This window comes from Camelus ferus, chromosome 17 (assembly GCF_009834535.1).
Source record: "Camelus ferus isolate YT-003-E chromosome 17, BCGSAC_Cfer_1.0, whole genome shotgun sequence".
Classification (NCBI taxonomy): domain Eukaryota; kingdom Metazoa; phylum Chordata; class Mammalia; order Artiodactyla; family Camelidae; genus Camelus; species Camelus ferus.
This window is the reverse complement of record NC_045712.1, coordinates 21,841,731-21,854,166: the sequence shown is the minus strand read 5'-3', so window position 1 is coordinate 21,854,166 and position 12,436 is coordinate 21,841,731. Positions and strand designations below refer to the sequence as shown.

General features: G+C 40.4%; 1 protein-coding gene across 1 annotated transcript in view; it reads left to right on the top strand.

The window, feature by feature from the left end:
* CACNA2D3 (calcium voltage-gated channel auxiliary subunit alpha2delta 3) overlaps positions 1-12,436 on the top strand; it is a 776,419-nt gene that overhangs the window by 436,890 nt on the left and 327,093 nt on the right. The gene's annotated exons all lie outside the window — the stretch shown is intronic.

Here is a 12,436-nt window from a genome sequence, read left to right as displayed (position 1 = left end):
GTGGAATGAAGCCATTTATGAGCCTTTATCACTGTGATTATAGGCATTAGCTGGACTGTCAGGGTCCTGTTCTCTCTTCCTGTGATGGGGCCTTGGGTCTTTACTGATTTTTCACATTTAATTTCCAGACCTGTTGGGTGTTTTGCAAGCAGTGCAAGTAGACACACACCCTCAGCATGGCGTGTGGGACTATTCACTTTGATTTACGTTCTATTATCTTAATAAGACGAACTCTCAACTAACTGGAGATGGTTGCCAAGTGGAGTGAGGGGAGATCACCTTCTCTCTCTGCCTTCCCTCACCAGTGCAAAGAGGTGTGTGATGAAAGCCAGGTAAATATGGAAATTATTATTAATTATGTGATGACAGACAGAAATGTGTTATTCTGGCTAGGAAATCAACTTGTCTCTAGTGGAGGTTTACCAGATGTATAAAAAAAGGGGTATGAATCACATTAAAAAATAGTGCCTAGAAATAAGTGAGGGATTTGTTTTCAGTATTTATGCATTTTCAAAAAGAAAGCCATCCTCAATTTTGGAAGTAAATAAATATTGATCATTTCCTTTGTTCCTAGTAACTGGGGTCTCTTTCCTTTGGAGGAAAATTTACACGTAGGTTAAGTCAAAGACTTGTTTTTCTCTGCTTTTCCACCCTAGCTGGTCTGAGCTCCTGCCTTTTGCAGGGGTGTTGGAGGAGATTTGGAGGTGCCCAGACTGCTTGTTTGTGTTTACATAGAGGTTTCTTGGAGGCCTTGGAGAGGGGAATATATCTGGGCAAACTTATTTTTATTCCGTAAAGGCTTGCCTAGTGCCTCTTCAGTAATCACTTTGCTGCTGGGAAAGCAGAGGAGAAGCAAGTGAGGGAGTGCGCGATTTATCAAAAGTGACAAGGAGAACAGAGTTCCTCCATCAGCCTCAGCTTCTCTCATATTTACATAACACCTTCCTTACAGTGTTTTCCCCAGCAGATGGCCAGGTGAGGTTCATGGACTCTGCGTGGAAATACAGCTGCTTGGGGCAGGCACAGGGGATATTTTGGGCTCTCTCAGCAGAATTACACAACAGTCTATCGAGGGAGGGAGAAGGAGGCAAGGAGGCAAAGTCACTCCCTAGCTGAAGAAGCTCTGGGAATGTAGATTCAACGCAAAGTGCAGCTTGCAATTTGGGAAGTTGCCAGGGCCCATCACCCCAAGATTCAGGGAGAAAGTCAAACCCTGGACAAGTCAGTAATTGACCACAAGTGGGTCTGCTCCTGTCTGCTCTCCCATAATGGGAAAGTTAGTGAGATTTGATAGGGTCACAGAAGGACATTAATGCATTGACTGAGATGATTGGACTCTGCCAAGGGCAAAAAAGAGTCTACCCTTCAAAGGGAGCCTCCAGGTAATATGAAAGTTCTATCATCCTGCTTTATCAAGATGCCAGAACCAAATGAGGCACCTGCTTTGTCTGCAACTTCGCTCTAGGGCTGCTAAGCCTGTATCAGGAGACCTCATTTGGTATGGGATGTTGAACACACAAGGCTCCTTTTTTTTTTTTTTATTTAAGGTTTGCATTTGAAACCAGCTGAGCCATAGCAGGTAATTAGCACCTTTGCTGTTGGAGCAAGTGGCGCTTTTATTGGTTGGTTTCTTAATCAGGTCGACCACTTGGCAGTTCTTGGTGAGAGAGTCTAGAAAGAGCAAAGGGGTTGCTTTGTGTCCTGGGAGATGAGACCCAGCTGAGAAAACAACCCAAGGGTCTCAGTTCAGTGCCCCACCCCTATTTCTGTATTCTCACCCTACCATGTAAGTTCTAACTCCATGAAGGACTTGTTCTTCCTTTGCGATCCTGGCCAGATCCCCAAATTTGTTTATATATCACATTTCTAGTTTCTAATATGCACTGATGGGGACTCTAGCCTCATCTTAAGGGGTTCATTTCCAGAATAAAAATGAAAGGTAAAAAGGGTTCATTGGAAATAGTTTGTGCTCTCCCAGGCCTGAACATACTGGTTTTGTAATTCAGCATCACACTTATGGCTTAGTTAGGACTGAAGATGTGTCCTGGAGGGGGTAGGGGTGACATGCGTGGCATAGCCAAGATGCCAGCTAAGCTACTTTCAAACTTGGTGACCTTGTGAAAGATGCATAAGGCATCTGCACCTCGGTCTTCTGTGTGTGAATAGGGATGGTTGTGTTAACTCTCCTAGGGCTATTGTGAGGGTTAAAGCATATGATGAATGTAAACCCATAGCACAGTGGCTGGCGCAAAGTAGTTACTCAATAGATGATAACTGTGATGGTGACAGTGATGATGATGACAGTGACAACATCATCATTACTTTGGGAACCCAGAGTCTGAAGACCTGGAAGCTAGTTTACAGGTGGCAAGTAGATTTAATTTAAAGGGATACCTGCCTTTGGAGATATAATCAAGGGTGATGGTGCTATCTGATGTTTCCTTGGTGTCCTCAATAGCTGTGGAATTTAGGGATAAATTCACCTCTTTTGAATCGATTATTTTTTATTAACCTATAACATGGGAAGTTTGGGCCAGATCAGTTTTCTTGGGAGTGATCAGCTGAATGTTAGAAGATGCTGGGAGTAAAGGTGGAAAATGTTCTTAGGGTAGGTTTTGGAAATTGTATGTATAATTTAGGAGATTAAGGCAGGCTACTTTATTGCAGAACCTTGTGCTTGAAAACTCTAAGAAGGGACTTTCTTCCCAAACTTACTTGATCATGAACACATTTGTTTTCACAGCATCAGTAACTTGTGACTTTAGTGTTGCACAGAATGAACTTAGAAATTAGATTATTCCCAAGGCCCTTTCTTTCTCTCTAAAGTCCTGAAATCTCTAAGTCTCAAAAACTCAGACAATTTAATGACTGCCTTTCCCCACCATGAACTTTTCACCTCTCATCGAAGTGTAATTCTTTCTTAAGAGCCACATTTAAATGATGATTCTCCATTGCTTGGAACAACTTTGAAAAATAACAAAGGTAATATTTGGTAAAACATTAATCCTTAATGTTTGTAAACTCTTCAGTCTGAATCTTAGCTTTAGTTGCAATTCACTCTGATGGATTTGGCTTACTTTTTGACTAAAACACTTTTTTCTCAATATTTGACCTTCCTCTCTGGACTGGCCTGCTCTGAGGACCTATCCTCTGAGAGACACTGCACTATCACATCTCCATCTTAGACTCCATTTGCCTTGTGAATCTGTCCAAGCTGCCTGAGAGGCAAAGGAAAGCCCAGTCTGTCTTTACAGTTAGCAGGCCAGCATCTTTATCTTCCATGGCAGGTGAGAAACAGCAAGGAAAGTGGCCAGGATGACACTGGAAATCTAAAGGTTTGTGCTGATTTCTCGTTAATAAATAACTTCAACTTTTGTATCATCCCCAAAGGTTGTTGAAACAGTTTTTTGGCAGTAATAATGCCGTGCAGTGACTTTGGATAATTGGTCTCTTTTAGTAAGCAATAGCTTAGAACATGCTTGGAACGTAGATATGGCCTCCAGTGTTCCTTTATTCTGCTGCATTATTTCCTCAAGAGGGGTCTCACAAAGCACAGGGCCCTTTCATTTGTTCATTCATTTCTTCATGAGTGAGTAAGTAAAAGAGGAGAAGGGAATATTGGAAGTTAAGAATAAGAAGGAAAGGAGGATGGGGGTCTGAGGAAAGAAGGGTTTCTGTTGTCTCTGGAAAGTTGGGCAAGAATTGACAGAGGAAAAGTAGAGGGATGCCCAGCAATGGGGAAAACCCACTTGAGATTTTTAGTTATCAATTTAAAGTACATTTGGTCCACAGGTTTGTGTGCGTAGACCAATCTCCAGATTTATTTAACTGCTTGCTTAGCAGCACAGAGGAAGTAGAAAGTTGAATTTAATCAGGGTTGGGGTGTAAGCTGTATAGAAGGATAGGTAATAGAATTTAGAGTAGATTCAAAGGAAATTAGCCTTGGAATCTAAGGTGAGTAAAGAAGGAAGTAAGGATAAGAGGCATGTGATAGACAATGAAGTATCAACTATTTTGAGGTCTCATGGAGGGAAGTGAGCTGGGGGGGGGGTCTGATAATTGAGTGCAGAAAATTGAGATTTAGGAAGTAACTTGGTATGGACAGTAATAAAGTATGGACAATGACAATGACTTTTTGTTAGGCTAGGCTATCCATGTGCCCCTCCTGTTGCTGCCATCTCCTGACTCCTGATCCTCATAAATACTTTAGCATTTATGAGGATCTCTCTCTCTCCACCATCGTGTTGTCATTCTTGGTGACATTAACATCCACACAGATGGATCATCTGGCTTCTAAATTCCTTAATACCGTCTCTCCCAAAGATGTTTTCTTTCACCCACTTCAACCACCTACTCCCATGGTTGCATCCTAGACTTTGGGTAATTTTTTCTTTCTTTCATAGCACCCCTTTAAAGTAACTGTGCTCCTTACACATAACAGAGCTGATTGAAGGAATGGATGAATGGGGGTTTAGAATGGATGAATTAGTTTCATTGCCAACTTATGCGTGAGTTTTGGTAGGACCTTGATAGATACCTAGGCACTGTTGGGTTGCTCCTTACCTCCTGCAACAAGGTATATGTTGTAGGGTAGTGAACAGGGCTGTGTGTGGAGCCCCACACGATGGACTGTTTACAGAAGAGGAGAGTTCAGAAAAATGAGCCAGATGGATGGAATCTGGGAAAATGACCTTCTGCTTCATCTTGATATCTAGGTCATCAGGACGGCCCTTCCCAAGGGCTGGCAGGAATTCCAAGGAGCAGGGACCCAACCCACTTTCTCCAAGGAGTACTCCTGACATCCTGTTAGCCAAAGAAGGTCAGAGAAGCGCTGCCAGTTGCATGACAAAGAGAGGGCAGAGTGGATTAATTAAAACTAAAAATAAACTGTGACTGGAATTGCTCTTATAGGTGGAGGGAAGACAGATTGGTGAGAGCAAAGAGTTTTGAGGCCATCTCCCTTGCATTTAACTTTGACCCCTAAATGACTGAGATAGAAGAATTGTTTTTGGCACCAGGTAGGAAGTCTGATGTCTCTACTGTGTTAGTTCTGGTTCAGCACATTTAGGGAGGTGGTAGTTAAAATGGCATTTTTTTTCCTTTTTAAACTCAAATGATATATGGTATTTGAGATTCAGAAAGAAGTTGATATATATATGCCCTTGAACACAGGCCCCAGTTAAATAAATGGATGTTGTCGCAAGAACAGAACTTACCCAATCAACTTTAGAAGCTTGTATTTTCTTTTTTGTACCCCCAAATATATAACTTTTCATGCTAAACTTAAAGCTGTTGTAATGTTGAATGTTCTTGAATGGGAAATAGTAGCAGTATTTGGTTATCATGAGCCTTACAGCCCTTTGCTAAAAGATAAACTCAGCTGGCTTATTTTATACAAGGAAGTCTAATTATGGTAGCTCCACGGGAGGGCAAAAATAAAAAGGAAAGGCAGACCTGACATGTGATATCTTTCAGGATTTCTATTTTCATGGCCAAGAACTGTAAATGACAAAATTGATTTGACATTTGAAGTAACAAAAAAAAAAAAAAGCTCTCATCACCTAAGCTTACAAATGATAATCTTCAATAAAAAGAATTGGCCTCTATTTTAAGACAAATAGATGTAAATTCTCTTCAAATAAGCATCAGGATTTAATATACCTTAGAAAGTGATATGTTAATTATGGATTGTGTAGTGTGATTAGATGAAAATTCAGTTAATGGTTGAAGCAGTTATAGTATGAGTATTTGAAGAAATGTCTTTTGTAGCCAAAGTACTTTCTTTTATACTATTCTGTCCCAGGAATATGTTATAAATCATGTTTTATTATTATGAAATACTACAGTTTTTATCCCAGTCAGTTCATTATTTGGGTGGGAAAAAAGTTAGATCTCTGAACCAAAGAGAGTATTGGAATTGTGTTTCAGTGTCCATGGGGGTACAGTTTGATTGATTAAGCCATGGAGGAGGTGGGAGGAGAGAGGAATTTTAGTCCTAAAAAATATCAGAGACAGAGAAATAGCAATGGGCCATGGTATTTAGAGGTGAAAGTTAAGTTACCATTAGAATCTTCAGTGATGAATTTGTGATGAGAGAAAGAAATGAAGCAAGCAGTGAAAAATTTACAGATTTTTTCCAGAAAAATGCCAATTAAAAAAAAGATGCATGAAGCAGATGCAGGTAGCTGTAGGTGGGCCTTGTTTTTGAAGATTTTTGTTGAATATCATAATCTGAATCTGTGGGATCTGAAAAAAGTTGTAGAGGATTAGATTAGTGGGGAGGGAAGGGCCTGAGGGGGCCCTAGGACAGTGAGTTTGCTTCCCATTTTAGAAGGGCCTTCCTAATTGGGCTAGAGGTTTCCAAGAGTGAAGTGGTCTGGCCATGGTAAGAATTAAAGTGCTTTCTCCTCTAAGATTCAGTGACTGTATGATTTCAAGTTTGCTGTCTGTATAGAATAAGGTGGCAAGAAGGGGAACTGCCAATTGAAGAATTCAAGAGAGAGAATTTAGTAAGAGAGGAGGGACATATAGGAAATCCCAGAACTCCAATCATATATGAGGGAAAAGAACAAAGTAAAGAGTAGATGAACATGTTAATTAACTGCATAAACATTTCTGCATTTGGGAAAATTTGCTTTTTCTTCACATTCGAAAATATAAATGATGATGTTTCCTGCAGTCAATAGAGAATTGAATAAACACTGGCATATGATCAAATGGGAAAAACATGCAGTAGCCACTCAAGGAAGGGGCTGGATTGGAATCCCAAGGAAACTGGTTCTTAAACGTAAGTATTTAAAATTCAAGTGTAAGTCTCTTCATAGTGGATAGTAGCACAAGTAAAGATTAGAAACACTTACATTTGGCCAGCCAGGAAGACAAGGAGTCCAGAAGATGGATAAAAAGGCTCAAGACTTACCTGCCCACCATGTTCTGTAGAGAATATTCTCATGCTCTGTAGGGATCAAATCTCTCTCTCTCTGGTGTCCCCTTCCACTTGAGCCTCATAAGTCCTTTTCTTAGCCTTCCTAATGCTCCACAATGGAAGGGGAGGGGCTTTGGGACCTTTGAATCCTGTGGATGTTAAAAACTGTAAAATATTCAGACCTGCAAGGCTGCCAGAACTGACTTGCTTTCAGCATATTCCTGGCTGTTATTACATTCAAAGAGGTTTGTCTCTTCCCAGGTCTTCTCAAAGTGCACTTTTCTTATTCTTTGTTTAATAGGGGAGGCAGGAGAGAGACCGAGGGAATAGGAAGTTCAGGGACTATTGAGAGAGAGACTGAGGACTCCAAATCCAAAATGAAGAGCCTCTTCACATACATCAATCCCAAGGGAGCTGGAGCAGCAATGTGTCCAGGCCATGGTCAAGTCGCTTGTGGTTTCCCAAAATGTGGTGTACCTCCATATGTTTGTTCAATGCCATACCCTCTACCTAGGATGATTCCTAAGCTCTTTGTCAAATTTCTATTCATTCTACAAGTCTCCACTTAGAAAACCCTTGTTGCTGGCAATTGCTGACTTAAGAAATGGATTCAGGAGTCCATGCAGACCATTCCTTGAAAATGTGCTTCATTATGGGTTCAAGGTCAACAAAATGAGACACCTGCTCAGCATTGAGAATGGGAATTGGATTCAAAGGAGAAATCATTTCTCATTTTTAAATAAAATGGCAAATCTAATCTAAATATTTCCTATAGTGAATAAAGTGACCTTTTTGGCAATTGCTGAATTTGCAAATTGTTAGTTTTTACAATGCCCTGGGGAAATAATTGCTTGTCAGTGTAACCCAATTAAATTCTGGCCCCTTTGTAGGGATAGTCAGTTTAATTTTTGAAATTTTTAACATGCAGAATCAAATCTTTTATTGTCTGTCTGACCCTGAGTTAGTGTGATAGTTCTGAGTGAAATGTTTTTGTTGCTGTTAATTTAAATTCTAAAACCTATACTTTATGAACACTGATAACAATAGGAAGAGATACTGTAGTTATTCACCTTTCATGTAGGAATAAAAGATAATTTTATCACATAAATCACTTTTGTAAGGATGGGTTGTGGGCCATGATTTGGGGAGGCTGGAATTGTAAAATAACCTCCAAATTCATTTAGAGGTTAAAAAATTGTTTACCAGGGAAAAAAAATCACCAACTATATCCCTGGATCAAATGTGTAGATACTTCCAAAGATATGCCTTTGCATAATTGTGGAAAAGGAGAAGCTGATAATCTTGCCCAGCTCAACAATGTTTCCTTTTTATTTTAAGGTTTTGTTCTGTTGGCTGCACAGATGTTTTTAATTTTTCATGTGTGTTTATATGTTTGCAAGTTTCTGAGCTGATGAATGGAGTTTTTATTGAATTTACATGTAGCTTTCAGATAGTAAAAGTGTGCTTAAGCTTCTTCAGCTTGCCTCCTACCCCCAGTCTGGGTCTTATTTGAGGAAACTTATTCTACTGTCTTAGTATTCTTAGTGTTTCCCTGATCTGTGCCTCCATATGCTACTATAATTAAAATATTTGAAAAGGGAAAAATGGCATTTGTGAATTTAATAGCAGAACCATGAGATGCTGGATTCACTCTTGATGGTTTTCCTTTTGGAGAAGTGGTCTTCAATGTGCATCTCATTATGCCATCTTCTGCAGAGAAGAACATTTACGTCCAGATTGCTGTCAGGACCTTTTAGAGAAGTAGAGCCATTTTGTTAAATCTTAAAAATGGGATTGCCATCAACAGGTAGTAGAGATTAGAGAGCCCTTCCTCTGGGTCAGTTACTCCCCAAATGTGTAGTGAGCACTCACTGTGCATCAAGAGCTGTGCTGGCCATGAGGGGCATAGGGCAACAGCCCTGGGGAGGGATAGGTGCCTTGGTGTTATAAGCGGGAGAGTTCTGCTGTCAAGAGAGAGAGAATACCTTTTTTGTTTGCTTGTTTGATTGAATCACCAAACCTTATGGCTACATGAAGTTCTTATTTGTGAAATTTACTGTATGCGTTCTAGTTTTTAAGACTATCTCAGGGTGAGAAGGATACAACAGATGAAAGTCCTGACTTCTCCAAATCACGCTTCTTAAGTCTGTGACACCATGTCATATATACTACAGATAGAAAGGATTAAAGTATTAAACAGAGGCAAACATGATGACAAACAGAAGAGGGTGGAAGGTTGAATGAGCAAGAGAAAGTGAATTAACATTTAAATGTTTATATACTCCAAGCTTTTAATTTATGAACAACTTAGGGTTGTAGAAAGTAAGTGACTTGCCCAAAGTTATGGAACTAATATATGGGAACTCGGAACTTGAATCCACATTGGCATGATTGCAAAGTGTTATATTTCTACTGTGTTGTGCTGCCTTCTTTTTGTGTCTTGTTTATACAAAACAAAATAAAAACAGCACACACACACACCCCCAAAACCTTAATAATATAATAATGACAAAGAAAAGTATTTAAATATAAGCTAAGAAGAAAATAGAGAAGGATAATTATGAGTGTAGACCAAAAGTTCTATGTTTTATATTGTTAGAACATTGAGCATGAAATCAATAGGAATAGAATTAAAGAACTGTAAGTTCAAAAAGCAAATGTTTAATATGCTCCAAATGGTCTTTAGATATACCCCCTTTCCTAAACACATGTGGAAACCTGAAAATGTAGATTTGTTGTCTTCTTGCAAGGTCATCACTAGCAATTTCAAAGCAGCAGGATTAGGGAGGAACCAGAGGTAGCCCGCTGGGTTGTACACTGCTTGGGGAGACCAAGGTGAGACTAAGTGTGTTCTTACCACCCCAAGACCCACTGCCTTCTGCACAGCTGGGTCAGCCTTGATGACACCTTTGAAGCTGGGCTATTAATTTTAGCTTCCAAGTCGAATAAATTGTATGACAAAACAGTGCAGTGAGACTATGAAAAGCAAGAATTATCTTGCAAAGGCAACTAGATAAATGTTCTTATAATCTCCCTTTAGAAAGTTTCTCTCTGACAGGAATAAGAAGGAAAAAGAGAGAACTGGCAGTTCATTTCTGAAATGGAACACTCAGATCAGGTTTCTCCATGATTATCCTAGATGCCACCCACCTTCTCCTGCCTAAAGTTACTGGACGATAACTTGTAGGAAATGGGGCTCCCCACAAGGAAGAGTTCTGAGCCATCTGTTCCCCTGGGTAAGGGCTCTTAGAAACAACTTCTCTGTGTTGACCAAATAAAAAACATGGAAACAGACACACAGATCAAAACCTTCCATGTGCATGTGGACAAAGTGTGACGTATGAGTTCCGAACATGGATCCAGAGACCAGCGACCAGCATTCGAATACAGGCCTTGCTACTCACTAGCCCTGAGACCATGGACAAGCTCTTTGGGGGGAAGTTTTTCAACTGTAATGTAGAAATAACAAGTCTCAAAAATGGTGAGGATTAAAATAATGTACACAATGCACCTAGCATGGTGCTTGGGACGTGGAAAGCTTTCCCTCATGTTTGCTGACATATTCCCTCTTTTCCTAATTTTAGGACCATGGCCATCAATACTTATTAGTTTCCTAGGCTGCTGTAACAAAGTACCACAAACCAGGTGGCCTTAGACAACAGAAATTTATTCTCTCAATTCTGGAGGCTAGAAGTACCAAATCAAAGTGCAGGAAAGACCATGTTCTCTCTGCAGGCTGGAGAGAAGAATCCGTTCCATGCCTTCCTCCTAGTTTCTGGAAGCTGGCAGCAATGCTTGGTTTTCTTTCGCTTGTGACAGCATTAACTCTAATCTCCACCTCTGTCTTTACATGGTTATCTTTCTTCTGTGTGTCTATGCCCAAATTTCCCTCTTCTTCTACCAGCCATTGGATTAGGGAGCATCTTAATCCACTGTGAATTCAACTTGGTTATCTGCAAAGACCTTGTTTCCAACAAAGACCATGACCACCGATACTAGGGTTTAGGACTTTAACATACCTTTTTGGGATACATAATTCCACCCACAACAAACACCATCATTATTTTAGGCCCCAGGAAGCCTTGACTTCATCCTGGATCTGGCACATCCTCATAAGTCACTTGCTTTGCCGTCTGCTGTACCTTCATCTCTTTGCCCATGAGTGGACCTTGCTGACGGTGTTAACATTTGCTTAGCAACTGCTTCATGAGACTAGTTCTGTCTTGCTTTCCCTTTATGCATTTTGTGGTTTGAGTAGATACTGTAGATATCTGATAAAACAGCAGTCTTACCTTCCTCCTTTCCTGTGAGGCCCAGCAGACACCATACAAAATGGAAAACCATTATTAAATGTTTGTCATGTTCAAAAAAATCTCCTCTGTGTTGAGAAGCTCTCAGCTGATTACAGAAACAGCAAGAGCAACACAGTGGGTCCAGTCTGATAAGGATGAGCATTGGCTGGATGGTGTGAACCTCAGCCAGATAAGAGGAGGGGCTGCAAAGTCGCCTCATCCTTCAGCCCTTTCTGTTTGTTGGATGTGATGCACATGCCCTACTTGCTTGGAGTACAGGAATCTGCAGAGATATCTATTCACCTTCAAATTCATCAAGATGGGAAAGCCCAGACTGCACCTTACAATTTATCAACTCCTGTGTGTGCGTCTTGGCAGCTGGGCAAAATGTGGAAAATTACAATGTTCCAGAGCACAGAGGCCTGTGGAACACATCTCAGAGGACCTCTCAGCAGCTGGAAGTGCAGAGGGATGGCCTCTGAGAGGCTGAGAGGTTATGAACTGACTCCAAAAAATGAGAAAGAACAAAAACAACTAAAGTAAACAAGAAAGCAAGCAAGCAAACAAACATGAGTGAATCAGAGGTCTTCAAAGTTTTTCTGCAAAATGCCAGATAGTAAGTGTTTTAGGCTTTCCTGGCCTTTAGTTACAGTCTCTGCTGCAGCTACTGAACTGCTGTTGGAGCGTACAAGCAGCCAGAGGTAGCATGTAAAGAAATGGTCTTCGCAGTGTTCCTATGAAACTTTATTTTCAAAAACAGGCCGTGGGCCAGATTTGCCTCGTGGGCCATAGTTTGCCAACCCCTGGAATGAATCAGTCAATCTGATTATTTTCCTTCTGATTTCTAGAAGCTATTTCCTATATTTTCTTCTGTCTTCTGGAAGCTGATTTCCTTCCTTTTCTTAGAAGCTATACAGTGCAGTAATTAAGAACCAAGTTCTAGAGCGAGAACACCAGGGTTTAGATCCTACTGTTGCTATTGACTAGCAAAGTAATCTTAAGCTCTGTTTTCTCCTCTGGGAAAATAATATAATACATAGATGCTTAACATGGTGGCTGATTCGTAATAACTACATAATAAATGTTGCTAGTTAGCTATTGCTAAAAACAATTGCAGAACGACTTCTTGTTTGTAAAGGCCATCCCTGGATGGATCATTTTGTGTTTTGTACGGTTGTTTCAGTTGCTGTCACCTGATTTTTTTCCTTTACCTCCTCAG